Genomic DNA, 15,410 nt, shown 5'->3' on the forward strand with positions numbered 1-15,410 from the left:
AGCAGAAAGTACATTTCCCGACCCTGTTTGTTTCCGGACGGAAGCCTAAATGCTCGCATTAAAGCGATAGTCGCGAAAAATAATGTTCGGAATACAGCACGCATACGCTCCCTCTCGTAAAGCGACTACCCCGACACCAAGCTGTGTAGTCCGCACTATTGCCTGTTTACAGAAAGAACTCCCCGCTATTCTCTGCGGAAGTTGTTTGATATCTCTGAAATCTAGTCTGCGATGGCGCCTAAGAGACCCCGCATGTCCGCTGCCCAAGAAGAGATGCTGCTCGATTTTTTGCAGCAGCACACCTTCTTGGCGCGGGCCTCGACGGAGCTCTCAAATTCCATCACCGCGGCCCGCAAGCGCGCTCTCTGGGACGAGCTTGCGGATAGCCTCAACCGATTGGGACCGGCTGTCAAGACTGCCGAGCATTGGCGGCAGTCTTGGCGGTAAATGTGCTGCCACACAAGGGCGGAGCTGGCAAGTCTGCGGGCCGGCCAAGGGTGAGCCTGTCAACAGTGTTGGTCTATGGAATGCCGCAGTAACGTGTCTTCGCATTCTGTCGCAGGGGCACCGGAGGTGGCAAGCTGCCTGGCTCTGGGGGCCGCATTATACAGATCTTGGGGTGGGCCAGTGCCAAGGGCGTGGGGAAAGCTTATTTCCCCATTGCCAGGCGACAGGTGCGTTTGCAATGTTGTAAAAGAATCGTAGTGAGGTTATAGACGTTTTCACAGTTTCCTGCTTGGTGGTAATGAGGGATTCTTTACTGTTTCACAAAGTCATGTGCTGTGAACAATGTACCATCAAGATGAACTTCGGGATATGCATGTGTAAACGTGCGGCGGTTTGCCTTCTCGCAGGCCCAGCCTCCTGCAGCAGCAGCATCAGCTCCACCGCCGCCGCGACCCCCAGCAGCAGCAGCACCACCACCACCATCACCACCGCCACCAGCGGAAGCAGAGGCAGCAGCAGCAGCACCACCGGCGCCACCCTCCGCAGCACCACCACCTCTGCTGCTACCATCCCCTGCAACACCAGCAGCACCACCACCGCCGCTGTCTCCATTGTCAGCGGGTAGGTGAACCATTTCATCAATCACCTGTATGGCTAGTAAGTTGTGTGCATTGTTAGTGTCTTGTGTGGATTTGAATATCATGGAGCAGATGAGCCTGAGGTAGAAGAAGTTAAATCCTATGAGAAGGATTTGAGTAGTGTGAATGCAGAAAGTGGAGGTTGCATATGCAGTTTCCACATTTGATAGTGATGTTTTTGTTCTGCTCCTAGGGATTTGCTAGTTCTCGTAGTGCCGCAGATCAAGTAGGTGTTCATTTTGCTATGGTGCACTGCACACTTCGGTGCAACTGTCCACTGATAAGTTGTGCTGTAATGCTTTTATGCAGACGACAGCATGAGCAGCATTGACAGTGTGCTGCTGGGGGACCTCCTTGCTGAGGAGCTGAGCGAAGAAGCCGGTGAGTCAGCCTGCAAATATGTAGCCTCTTTAGCAGCCGAGTTGGAAGCTGCTCGGCCTCAGTATGATTTGCAGAGCAATATGTATAATCAAAATCATCCAACAGTGGTCGCAAAACTCTCCTGTACATCAGGCACTGGAGCTTGTGCAAGTTTTGTCCTCTTGCAGTGGGGACTGTGATGGCACCCAATGGTGTAATCAATGCGCACAGCTACAATGGCACGTTCGTTACATCACTGACAGCGTATGCATGTGTATGGGCCTGTTCGTGTGTATTCATGTCCACAGTTCTCTCAAACATGGTACAGATCAGTTTGCTTATTCAACAGTGTACCGCAGTGAGTAATATGTGCATGTTCCCCTCTGACAGCCCCCCAGCAGCCACAGCTGGGGCCAAGCTCCGTGAGAAGGCGCCCGCCTCGCAACAGTAGGCGGGCGGAGGAAGATGCCGTGGAGCAGCTGCTGCTGGAAACTCGGCACAGCGCTGACCTGGCGGAGGCGCGAAACCGCCAGGACGCCGAGTTCCAACAGCGGCTGCTCGACACCATGGAAAGGCTCATTGAGAGCAACAATCAGGTATGTGCAGACAAAATGTTGGCATTTTTACACAGAAATATAACATAATGCATGGGTATTCAATTTTGATAATGCCTGATTGTTGTGCTCACGGCCATGCCTTGGCTCCCTGGCAGCGCTGCAACACGCTGCCGCATTCCACTCAAAGGTGAAGCTTAAGCATCTGTCAATTTTTTTTTTACGTTTCGCGTCGTTATTTCGCACAGTGCGTACCCTTGACACGATTTCCAGAGCCTGGCGTTCTGTCGCTGCCATATGGAACGCACGCGTGTGGGGCTTGGCCGCACCATGTTTACCGTGGAAGTGAAACCAGCCCTCTTCAGTCACTCGGGGTAGTGCAGTTCAAGCTCCTTTCCTTTGCAGGTGCAGACAGCAGCGACTGCAGCAACCGCTGCGCAAACTGCCGCCATGGCAGATGTGGCAGCTGCGATGCGGCAGGCGGCAGGCGCACTGCAGCTGTCAGCAACGGCCACACAGCAAATGGCAGCTGCTGTTGCGGAGTCGCGGGGAGAGGAGTCGGCCCGACAGCAACTGCTTGCTCAGTGTGTCGGGCTACTCACCGTGCTAATCCGCAACCGCACACAGTCGCCGGACGCATCCGTGTAATTTTTTTGTTCTTCTTTATTGTTAACCTTCTGACATGCACACACTGTGTGCGTTTAATTCTTTTTGTTTCCCACTAGCGCCAGGCGCAGAAACTGCACGTGTGTTCTCATTTTTTCCTTCCAAGCTTTTAGCAGGTGCAGAAACTGGTCTCAATTCCCTTTGGTTTAGTTGCGTTCTGCCAGGTGCTCAAACTGCGCTGTGTATTCGTATTTCTTTTTTTTCCTGCCGTGTGCCTGGTGTAAAAGCTGTTCTGCATGCAACTATGTTGTTCGCAGGTAATTTTCCCTGCCGTTTTCTTCCGTCACGCGTACATTTCATGCGTGCACCTGCAGCTGTGATGCTCTCAATTCGATTTATAGGCATAACAATTTGTTGTTTTTTTCTATTGGTCTTAACATGTCGTAGCAACATGTTGTGTTTTGCACGCTGATGTGCGCTGCCGTCACTCGGAACACTAGTGCAGTCTGAATTTTTATATATGTAAACACGCCTGTCATAGGCAGGATGCAGCCATGCAACAATCATTGAACTGAAGTAGTCACATGCCTTTATGCTGTATCATCCGTTATATGGAAATTTTTCTTTTGCAGCATCTCTGATAGGTTTAATGTTGTTTGCATTGTTCCTGCTGTGTCATCTGTGATATGTAGATGATTTTTACACTGTTCATACTGCAGTATCTGCGATACGCATATGCAAATATTTTTTTCATTGTCCCTGCTGTATCATCTGTGATATGTAGATGTGGTTTGCATTGTTCATGCTGAATCAGCTGTATTATTAAAATTCGTTTCTTCTGTGTTCATGCTGCAACATCTGTGGATGTTTTTGCATTCAGGTTTTTGTAGTCCTGCTAAATCTACTATGACCACTGTCCAATGCAACAGTAGCCCATTGTTCTAGTCGTGTTTCATATTTTACCGCAGCGATGTACGAATGTGCCTTTCTGCTTGCGCAGCATGTGTCAGGCTTGTGATACCACTGTACGACTGATCTTTTCTGTCGTATCTGTGTGGCACAAGTTGCGCATCACGAGGCACTACTGAATGCGTTACATCTGTGTCAATTGCATTGTATGCAGTACACTCAATGCATAAAGATCGAAATGGGTGCCATGCTGTCTCTAAACGGTGAAATGTGCACGCTGAATACATGCGATGCAAAACAGTGTGTGTGGGGTCTTCCTCTTTCAAAAAACACCAAGAGCATTTATGCAGTGCCACGCACATGAATACACACATAGGTGGTGAACACAAGCAACTGTTTCATACTGCAAAGTGACGTCAGCAAAGAGTCAGGTGGTTACACACATGAACACACGCATAGGTGGTGACCACAAGCAACTGTTCCATGTTGCCAAGTGACGTCAGCAAAAAGTCAGGTAGTTAAGCATATGAATACATGCATAGGTGGTGACCACAAGCAACTGTTTCATGCTGCAAAATGACGTCAGCAAAGAGGCAGGTGGGTTGACGCGAGCAACGATGAAGGAGAGTGCATGAAGACGCGGTTGACTTGCCGGACGAGCTGTTCCAGCGTCTTTTTCGATTGGAGAAGCAGAATGCGGTGTGGCTGTGCGGCGAACTCACCGATGAACTGGCAGTTGTGAGTGCGTTGTCGGTGCGGTGGCAGGTGTTGTGTGCACTTTGGTTCTTTGCCACCAGCAACTTTCAAGCTCCTGTAGGTAACGAGGTGCACGTCGGCATCGCACAACCGACGTTGATCCCTGCTACTGCGCTGGCTGGGACTGCTGCCAAAACCGCCAGCGTACCATGCGGAGATAGTCCAGCCTCTGGCGGCGTGTTCTCCGGAACAGGTCTACGATCCTGCTCCTCATGGCTGCACCCCGCAGGTATGTCACACGAGTTCCTGTACCATGTAGGTAGCCGTCTGGCAGAGGCGGTCCATTCTCGTCCGGGCCAGTGGCATCCTCCTCGTCTGCTGGAAGGGGGGCACCCAAACAGAGGTTGTGCAGCGCGGCACACGCTGCGATGATGCAAGCCGCTCGCTCCGGCTCGTAATGGAGCGTCCGGTATCTTTGCAGGCACCGGAAGCGGCTCTTGAGCACGCCGATGGCGCGCTCAACCACTGATCGCATGGAGGCGTGTGCCGTGTTGTACAGCCCCTGTGGAGACGCAGTGCTTGGGTGGCCTGGCACCGGTGTTAGAAGCCATGGCTCCAGCGGATAACCACTGTCCCCTGTGTAACCAACAATGACACACAGTTAAACATGTCCTTTGTCGGTGCAGAGTTCAACACCATTAAAGCAAGTTCTACAGTACAATGCAACATTCCCATCGTGTAGCTCAGAGCCACATTTTGAAATGCCTGATATTCATCGACACGAATACAATGCATATTTGAGATTTTTAAACACCTGCTGCTGCAAGAGCAGCCTTGTAACTTATAGTGTGCTACGTTTTGCTACACAGCACAGACACCCTGTGCCTTGATTTAAATTGCTCTGATAATACAGTACACTCCAGCAACGCTTTATATGGCATGTGTTCGGCGTGATAATAGTAACATACAGACTCCTCGGACAAGGCGCGCATATCGTACTACACCGCGTCGTCAAAACACTAACTTACGGGACTGATTCTTTTAGCTTCAATACATGTGATTTACTGAACAGCGCTATGTGTAAGCGGGATGGCCCGATGTTCCACAGGGCTTTCTTCTGCTTACCGAGCAGAAACTCTCCTTCGTCTAGTAGCCCTCCCTCGATCTCTCGGCGGATCCACGAATACCGCCACACGAAGGCGTCGTGGCAAGATCCCGGGCAGCGGGGGTCGATGGCCAGGATGCGCATGTTGGCGTCGCAGATCTGGAACATACAGTAAAAATTCAGTCGTGAACTTCCACTCTCAAGGCCCGAACTTGTAGCCGAACACATGTGAGCAAGCAGAGGCCGAAGTGTACTCACGATCTGTACGTTCAGGGCGTAGTACCCCTGCCGGCTCCAGAAGGCTGCCCTATGGGCAGCATTGCCCCGTGGCGCCTTGATGGCAACGAGTGTGCCATCCACACACCCGACGACGCCGGGGATGCTGCCGTTGCGAAGGTAGCCCTCCTTCGCCGCCGCCTTCTCAGGGCTCACAGGGAAGTGAACCCACCCCTTCTGCGCGCCAACTTCGCATATCGCCGCCGCAACCCGTCGCACGCACTTGCTCACCGTCGGTTGTGCGATGCCGACGTGCGCCTCGTTACCAACGGCAGCTTGAAAGCCGCCGGTGGCAAAGAACCGAAGTGCACACAGCACCTGCCGCTGCACCGACAACACACTCGCACGCACACCTCCCAGTTCATCGGCGAGTTCGTCGCACAGCCACACCGCAGTCTGCTTCTCCAGTCGAAAAAGACGTCGGAACAGCTCATCCGGCAAGTCAAACGCGTCTTCGTGCACCCTCCTTCGCCGTTGTTCGCATCGACGCAGCCGCTTCAGCCTCACAGCCACATACGCCGCCACTGGCGCCTCCGCCATTTTCTGTCAAAAACTCAACGGTCGAATTTGACCGCCTCGAAGCCGTCAAAAAAAAAACGTCAAAATGCGCCTGCATAATTAGGTGTGCAACGTCACCACTTCTGTCATGTCCATGACGTAAACGCCAGCCACCCATGACGCAAGAAAGCAACATGGCCACCGGCCACGGCCGACCAATAGGAGCGCGGCTACGGCGGGGCTTTTTGACGGGTTTTTGACAAGTTTTTGATTTGACAGTTCCGTAATACGGGCCTCGATGAGTTACTCGCCCAGCTGAGGGACAAATACATCAATCCGCAGCCCCCTACTCTGCTCCCAGACTATGCGGGTCCCGACAACCCTTCCCTCAGCGCCCCGATCACAGTGGCAGAGGTCCGGGCTAGCTAAGTTACGTCCGGGCTCGGCAGCCGACCCAGACCGCATCAATAACAAGATTCTCCGTAACCTCGACGACCGCTCTATTCATGCACTCACAGCCTACATGCAGCAATGCTGGGAGTCCGGCGTTCTTCCAAAGGAATGGAAACATGCAAAAATCATTCTTATCCCCAAGCCAGGTAAGCCCCCAAGCCTCGACAACCTCCGTCCGATCTCACTCATGTCCTGCGTGGGTAAGACCATGGAGCACGTTATATTGGCCTGGCTCTCGACATACATAGAGGATCGTGATCTCTTCCCGCCAAGCATGGTCGGCTTTCGGCCCCATCTATCCACGTGTGATGTTATGCTCCAGCTCAAGCATGAACTTCTGGACCACAAGACTCGAGACACTCAGGTCATCCTGGGCCTCGACGTCGCTAAAGCTTTCGACAGCGTTCAACACACTGCTATCCTGTCCAACCTCCAGAATCTGCAGGTGGGCGAAACTCTGTACAACTATATCCGTGCTTTCCTTACGGATCGCACTGCCACGCTCGTTGCCGGTCCACACTCCCTCGAGGATATCTCCCTGGGCAACAAGAGCACGCCGCAAGGCTCCGTCCTCTCCGCTGCTTTTCAACATCACTATGATGGGCCTTCCGGCTCGACTCGCCCACCACGAGGGCCTTCATCATAGCATTTACGCGGATGACATCACCCTCTGGATGACTGGCGGCAGTGACGGACACATTGAAGAGACTCTTCAGGCTGCGATCAAGACAGTTGAAGACTACTTATCGGACAAAGGACTTAAGTGCTCTGCAGCAAAATCTGAGCTCTTCTTTTTGCATTATCCCGGCACCCGGAAACCCCCCACATCTCCAAATATCCGCCTCACTGTTAACAACCTTCCCGTGCCTACGGTCGACACCATCCAAATTCTTGGCCTCCACCTCGAAGCCAACGGAGCCAACACCAACACAATACAACGCTTGCATCGATACACACAGCAGACAGCCTGTCTCATACGGCGCGTTTCCAACAAGCGGGCAGGCATGAAGGAGGCGAATCTCCTTCATCTCTTTCAAGCATTTGTAGTAAGTCGTATTGCTTACACTGCTCCATATTTACGTCTCACGCTCACGGAGAAGCACCGCCTGGATTGCCTCATCCGCAGCGGTGTCAAAACAGCCCTTGGTCTTCCTCTCTCTACTCCCAACGACAAGCTTCTCGCCCTTGGTGTCTCCAACACGGTTGACGAGCTCATTGAGGCGGCGCTCCTGGCCCAGCGCCAACGCCTCTCCCTAACTTCCGCAGGCCGCTCTATCCTGGAACGACTTCGCATCGCTCCCTTCCGTCCGCCATCCTCAGTGGTCAATCTCCCACCTGCCATCAGGGCCAACAACAAGACTCTCCCTCTACACCGCAACATGCATCCAACTCATCACCAAGATCGCAGAGAAGCTCGGGCCGCGTCACTCCAGCAGCGATATGCTGGCCGACTTGATGTGCTTTACACAGACGCGGCAGACCATCCTACTCGGACTGCTGCGACAGCGGTTGCCACAGATGAGAACATGACTCTTCATGCCTCCTGCTCTGTACGCACTTCACATATCACTACAGCGGAGGAAGTAGCTATTGCTCTCGCGCTCTCCACTTCTAAAGCTAGAGTAGTCATAAGTGATTCACAGCGCGCCATTCTTAATTTTACTCATGGCCGTATTTCAGTCGAAGCGTTTCGCGTACTCGTATCAAATCCTCCTAAACACCTGACCCTACTGATATGGGCTCCAGCCCACATGGGTCTGAAGGGTAATGAGGGAGCACATGAGCTAGCTCGAGGGCTCACTTTCCGAGCAGCTTATCACCCCACCCCCAACATGCCCGCCTTGGTCAGGAAGGACACCATAATCACTTCACGCGATCTGCTCCAGCACTATCGTCTTTCTCGCCAACTCTATCCAGGTCCACACCAAGAAGTTACAAAGACAGAGGCCGTCACATGGCGCCAACTCCAGACGGACACTTTCCCCAATTCCAAAAGATTCCATAATATATTTCCTGAACAGTATATGCCGATGTGTAGACACTGCAATATCCCAGCAGACCTCCTTCATATGGTCTGGACTTGTCCACGACAACACATGCCAACACCCACACAACATACCTGGGAGGCTCGTCTACGCAGCTCTACCCTAGACGACCAACGAACGCTCATCGGTCTTGCTCTAGAGGCTGCCAGATTCCAAGGAGTCTTGGCCCACCCCTAGATCTGGGCCTTCGGCCCCTTGACTGTTTTAATAAATGTTTACCAACCAACCAAAAAAGCCATAGACGGGCCACGGCATACCACCCGCAGACTAACGGCCTGGTGGAACGGCTAAACAGAACTCTGGCCGATATGCTGCCCGTGTACGCAGATATAGAGCATAAGACCTGGAATCAAATTCTCCCATACGCCACGTTCGCATACAATACGGCACTTCAAGAGAGGACGCGGCCTACTCCCTTCGAGCTTGTCTTCGGCCACCGAGTGACCACTCCCCTGGATACGATGTTGCCCGCATACCTCGATTGCGAACGTGAACTTGATCTGCACGTCGCTAGTTTTGCTCAGCGTGCAGAAGCGTGGCAGCTGGCAAGGAAGCGCATATACCGCTACAACCAGGTACGGCACTTCGTATCGTACGAACCTGGAGACTGTCTGGATTTGGACACCTGTTCGTCATCGCGGACTGTCTGCAAAATTACTGCGCCGGTACTTCGGACCATACTGTGTCCTCCGCCGCATCAGTGACGTTACTTACGAAGTTGAATCCACCACCCAAGACCCCTCAAGCCACAGACAATGTTGTACACGTCATCCGAATGAAACCCTACCCAGGCCGCCCTGTTGACTGATCTCGTGACTGATGGTGCCCCTTTTTGTGTTGTGGCCCCCCTGTACCAACCTAGCAGACTGTCAGCCCATAGATCACCAGTACGCTCCTAGTCGGCTGCATCATGGCGATGCTGCAAACAAGGGGGGCAATGACACATCCCAAGCAACCACAGATATCCGTCGGACGTACGAGCTAGATCCGAACGTCCTTTGCCGAGATCGGACGTCCATCGGACGTACGAACACAATCCGATTTCGGATATCCTTATTCGTACATCCGCCGGACGTACAGACAGTGTCCACTTTTGTATATCCGCATGAGAGACGAGGCGTACGTCCGAAGGATGTAAGGCCGAGTATTTTCCCAGGCCATGAGTATGGACGTTTTTTATTTCACAGAAAATTCGCATCTTTCGTGTATGTATACTGTTTTATTTGCATCAGTTGGAGGGTTTGACGCGAAGATGTTTGTAAATTGGTGCGATTCCACTCCTACCTGCAGTGCAAGAGCCGCCGACGAGCTAAATTTATCTAAGAGGAGAAGCAGTTTTATATTTATAAAACTTCTCCAAATTAGTGGAGTTGTGCGACATGTCCACAGTTTTGCTAGCTAAACTTGCCATTGAAACCATTCCTAGGTATCAAAACTCCCGTGCATTCTGCTATCACCATCATCATAGATGTCAGTTCGCGGTCAGTCCAATCCAATCCATCAGTACGGCTCCGTAGCGCTGTTGTTGGTTTGTCGCGTTATAGTGCCTAGAATATACTGGCTAGTGTGCGCAGCGCGCGCGTTTCGTACGGGAGGGCGAGGCCCCCGCCGCGATGCCTGCGCGGAGAGGCCGCAAGGGGCGCTGCCGGTCGGGAGGGTGCGCGAAAGCCGCCGAACTCCTGTCGTCTGCTGTCGCGCCGATACGGCAGCCTCGCGCGATTGCTCGTGTGAAATCAATGTTTGACAGACATCACCTCTTGGATTGTGAAGCTGGAAGACGCTAAACGTGAGCAAAAACACCCTGAAATGTTAAAGGCTAAGCGGCAATGCAAAGAGAGGACGTGTTTTGTTCCGTTGTGTTATCGGTTATCTGTGAAGAAAAGGTATCTTTGTTCACTGCACAGGCGAACCCAGCACGGCATGCTGAATGGGAAAATAAGATGAAAACATTTCGAGAACGAATGCATTGAAAGATCTTTTCAAGATTACGGTGAACGGCGTCGTGAATGAACTCACGCCTGAAGCCCGATGCTGCCCCTACAGTATTCGAAAATTATCCACCTCATCTTGTGCCTAAAAAGACGGTGAAAAAGAAGGTGCGAAACATTTGCGACCAAGGACCGGCACCTAAATAACGGAAGCGAAATGTTGAGCTGGTGGATCCCGAGTTGTGCTCTGCAGTCGACGGTGATGATGCGCGGGTTGACCCTCATTGCGTCGCTCGTGGAGGCGCATCAGAGGAACTCCAGAGGCGTTCCGATTCCGAGCAGACAGACATTGCTACAGGACCGATGTGTGATAGCGAAGCGATACTGCAGTGTCCGTGCCCAAGTGATGTTCGGCACCCGTTCGATGAAATTCTGATTCCGGTGACATGGATGAAGTTGCCTGCGGCGTCAAATGGCGCTTTAACTTATGATTGTTGCGAGAACGAAACTGGTGACTTCTCGAAACAATTCATCGAAAGAATGGTGACATTTGTAAAAACTTTGCGTGAGCACGGTTCTGTAATTGCCACAATTTACTTCCGAGGAAGAGAAAAGGAAAAGCGCGTGCTTACATCCCGCCATGAGGCAGATTAATCTAAGAAATGGCTCTGCGTGGCCTTTGTAATGGATGTGGCATGATTCCTGTTGCAGGCTAGCACACTTCATACAGAAGTATGCACTTTGCAGAGAAATGCTTGCTGACCACCGATAGAAAAGGAGTCTTGCTTGCAGTGCAAATATTTACGGAAGCTCTCGCAGAACAACATGTACAAAAGAAAAAAGACGAAAGATCCTTGCAGTGACAAAAAAAAATCAAGAATTTGTCTCGTGCTTTGAGAAAGACAAAGAAAAGCGTGGCCAATGCTCAGCAACATGTGACTCAAATGAAGGAGCAAAACAATGCACTGAGCGAAGAAACACTCGAGGCAAAAATGCAATCACTCCCGAAGAAGCAGCAGTTAGCTGTGAGAGCTTGTTTCCTGGCCGTAAGACGAAAGTCTCTGAGAGGCATGCCTTATGAAGATGCCTGGATTGTGGAATGTTTGCTACTGAGGAGCCCAAAGCTCTGCGAGCACCTTCGGAAGCAGAGCATTATGATTTTCCCTGGGCGAAAATACTTGCAAAAAAAAACACGAAGTTTTTTTAGGCTTTAAGCGAAAAGACCGAAAGCGTGGACACGTTCAGCCGTAATCGTAACAAGTTCTCTTTACTTGGAACTTTTAAAATTTATATAAATTATAGGCTGCAATGGATTCATAATAGCGTAGTGTTTTATCTGTTTCCGTACTAATATACTCAAAAGCTGTAAGTTTGATATCCTGCCGCTTTGGCAAGTATAAAATGTGCTACTCTATCACACTCAAAGTTAATTTGTGTAGGTGAAGCCTACACAGTGTCTATCTGTTGCTGGCTATCTGTGACAGTGCCTATCTGTTGCCACTGCAATTGAATACGCACTTTATCGTACTTTCTGTTGGCCAAAAAGCCTTACCCCCACTCGCACTTCCCCTTTGATTAAACACTGCATTCATTCTATTAAACCGAATTGTGCGTTTTATGAAACGTGTTTTTTTTTTAGCTTGAATCCCATCAACCGCTTACGCTCCCGTGTGCTTACACTTGGTTTGGTTAGCCCTTTCCAACCCTCAGAGGCCGACGCGTGCGAGAAACCGGCTCGCCCCGACGCGCGCGCTCACCCAACACCCTCCCGCACCACAGCGCCGCTACGCGACCGCCGCGGCAGGCATCACCGCGGGTGCCACCGCGCCGCCCGCGCTCAGCACACTAGCCAGTATATTCTAGGCACTATAGTCGCGTAGTGTTGTCGCGCAGAGCTTTATAGCTCTGTTATTATAACGTGTGGCTTTGTTCGGTCTGTGGACGAAAGTAGTATGTAACTTCAGCAATTCGAAAGATACGGGAAACGCCTGAAGCTCGTCTGGAACACCGGATCCCGTACTGCGTCGACCTTGGTTTAAAGAAGGCTTAGTGCACATGTGATTGCCAACGAAGGTATGTCTCCAGTACACTTCTTGGAACTTGCTTCTAGGACAATGCAGCATGCTCATATAACATTCGTTCACAGGACAGTGGGAGCAGTAAGCGCGAGGAGATGGCTTCCACAAGTGTGTGCTGTTCTCACACTTTCGGGAGCCTACATCAACAGCTGCGGGAGCCCTCAACTCGCGCGGCTAATTCCCACTCCTCTTCAAAGTTGCGGGACGGAGTATTTTCACATCTTGTTAATTTTTAAGGCATCGCTAGGTTCACTGTGCCTATACAAAGTGTGACAACGCGCGAAAGGCAGACCATAGGAAGCATGTGTAGTTCGCAGTGGTTCGCAACGGAAGCTTTGCGGCTTTCTGTGCGCAGTCTCGTACAGTGCTGCGCAGGTTAGTGCCCTAAGGCCCATGAGAATAAATAAAGAACAGATACATTGTCAAATATGGTGTGGAAAATTCAGAGCTGTTATTGCCTTATACTTATTGAGGTGTTTGCTAAAGTGCATTGTCTGTTATACTTGCAGCATTAAACACTTCTATTAATTGGTTCCATTGTTTTTACTTGGTCTGCTGCATTGTGCCATTTGTTTCACATGACTGATGTTTGCCGCGTTCTTTTTATTTCAGAAATCCTGTGGGTGGGAAGATTACGGATGTGTGCCCCAACCTTGCCACATTTGAAGAGTCACATCTAAGAAATTTTCCGAATATAACCCATTGCCCTGCTGATGTATCATCAACCACAATAAAATATGCGTGCTATGCATCAAATTGTTTTTTTGTTTTATTGCATCGCGCGGAGTGAAAAAAGCACGCATGCACCATATATGCGAATATTCGAGAAAGATCCGCCAATGGACGTACTCAACTGGACGTCCGTCGGCGGGCGAACCGTATACCTTTGGCCACCTTTCGGACGGCCGACGGACGTCTACCGGCTGTTTGCGGATGTTCAGCGGACGTACAGAACATCCGAAACAGACCTCTGTCGGCCGTCCGAAGGATATCGGTGGTTGCTTGGGATGCCTTCCTTAGAAGATGCGCAAGGACAACACTGGCGATTGGAAAAAGACAAAGTGACACTGGTTCAATCTGACTGGCTGCTGGTGCTCCACGGTATAAGAGTGACTTCTTTGTAACGTTGCGTTACAATATGTAGTAGGATGTGCATTGCGTACCGAAGAGCCACAAGGATTCTATAAGTTGAGCTTCTTAAAATGTGCATAGTCAATTACTGTGCATGGCCCAACATGACGACTGCAAACAGGACCTAAACGCCAAGCAGATCTGCCATGTGTGCCCGCCTCTATTGTTGACTATAGGCTGTACTCATCTATTCGCAGAAATCGATTGCATAAATGTGTTTTGTGGGGGTGTTCTTATCTGACACACAGTGACCGTCAACAAAATTATAAAGCAATTGCTTACTTTCATTATCAGTGTAGCCTAATTGCTTGTATACCATTTCCACAACTCTAGGCACGACCAGTGACAACCTGGATTTTAGTTTACATGCAAACAAAATCAGCTTTTTTTTTATTCAGCAGATGATGGCTGTAATGGAATTCATGAATACCCATGCATATTTATTTATTCTGCTAAACATGGCTGCAATTCCAATTACATTTCTTGCCCCGCATGGAATCTCACAGCTTAAGTGCATTGTGCACCTTTTGTACACACTTCCTACCTTGACTAGGTGAAAATTGCGCATGCGGCATACATTCAGCAAGCATTAATATTCACCTCTTTGTTTACTTACCAGTCCTTGTAGTTATAGTAGTTGCTGGCGTGCTCCTTCGGCGGGGAAACCGGTAAATGACACCCGTCTAATGCGCCTATTACATGTGGGAAACCACAAACCGCTCGAAATTCCCTGGCGATTACAGTAGCCGGCCTCAATTTCACCCACTTTTCCTCGAGAATGGCCACAACGGTCTCACAAAACTCCCTGTATATGGTGTTGACCGTAGACCTTCCCAGGTCAAACATGTGGGCAATTGTCTAATCCTCAGCTGAGGAACATAGTTTATAAAGGGCCAAGGCCACTCACTTTTCTATGGGAACAGGCTCCCGCATATTCCTTGCCTTTCGCATCATCGTTGGTCAGCAGGCATAAAAAATGTGTCGGAAAGTCGTTTCCGACACCCGGAACGATTGTCTGGAGGACTGTGATCCCAAGTTGGGCAGTACGTTCTCGAACCATCCCCCATCTCGATGGTAAGCCCACACTTGCCTTCGTGCACGGCGCGGTGATGACGACAGTGCAATGAGTGTGCTGTTGTTGATCAACAACTGCTGCTTGATCAAGTGCATCCTTTCCATTGCTGCGTCAATTTCTATGTCCACTGACGAAATCGCTGCTACAGTAAGGGCGATTTCGCACTTCTTTTTGACGCGTCGCTCTCGTCACTCATGGCTCAACGAACGAACAAGCATGCAAGGAAAAAATTGGCGGGGGCTTAGCTTTGGTTAAGCCTGATAGGTTGCGAAAGCGCGCAGCGCCTCCAACTGAAGGAACGCAGTGCGCAGCGTCTACAGGTCACGCGTGGCTACCGGTTTTTTGAGGAAAGGAAATGGCGCAGTAATTCTCTGTCATCTTGGTGGACACCCTAACCGCACCGTAAAGGAAGGGAGGAACGCCACCACCCGTTCGGCGTGATGCCTTGTTATTGCGACTGAAAGAATGAACTTGTAGAACACCTCTGGGCTCGCCATTCTGCGGCATAGGCACGTTGCTTAGCCAACCGCTCTTACCTTTCTTCATCTGTCTCCTCGGCACGGTGCTGGCGTTTGCGCGCAGCACGTCGCACAAATTGGGGCCCCTGCTCT

The 15,410-nt window shown here is 50.8% G+C and overlaps 1 pseudogene; it reads left to right on the top strand.

Moving 5' to 3' along the window:
• Window positions 1-231: 231 nt before the first annotated feature.
• On the top strand, window positions 232-2,647 carry LOC149357212 (uncharacterized; annotated as a pseudogene).
• Window positions 2,648-15,410: the final 12,763 nt, after the last annotated feature.

Source organism: Amblyomma mixtum, chromosome 3 (genome assembly GCF_055824585.1).
Source record: "Amblyomma mixtum isolate Tamu chromosome 3, ASM5582458v1, whole genome shotgun sequence".
In the NCBI taxonomy this organism is placed as follows: domain Eukaryota; kingdom Metazoa; phylum Arthropoda; class Arachnida; order Ixodida; family Ixodidae; genus Amblyomma; species Amblyomma mixtum.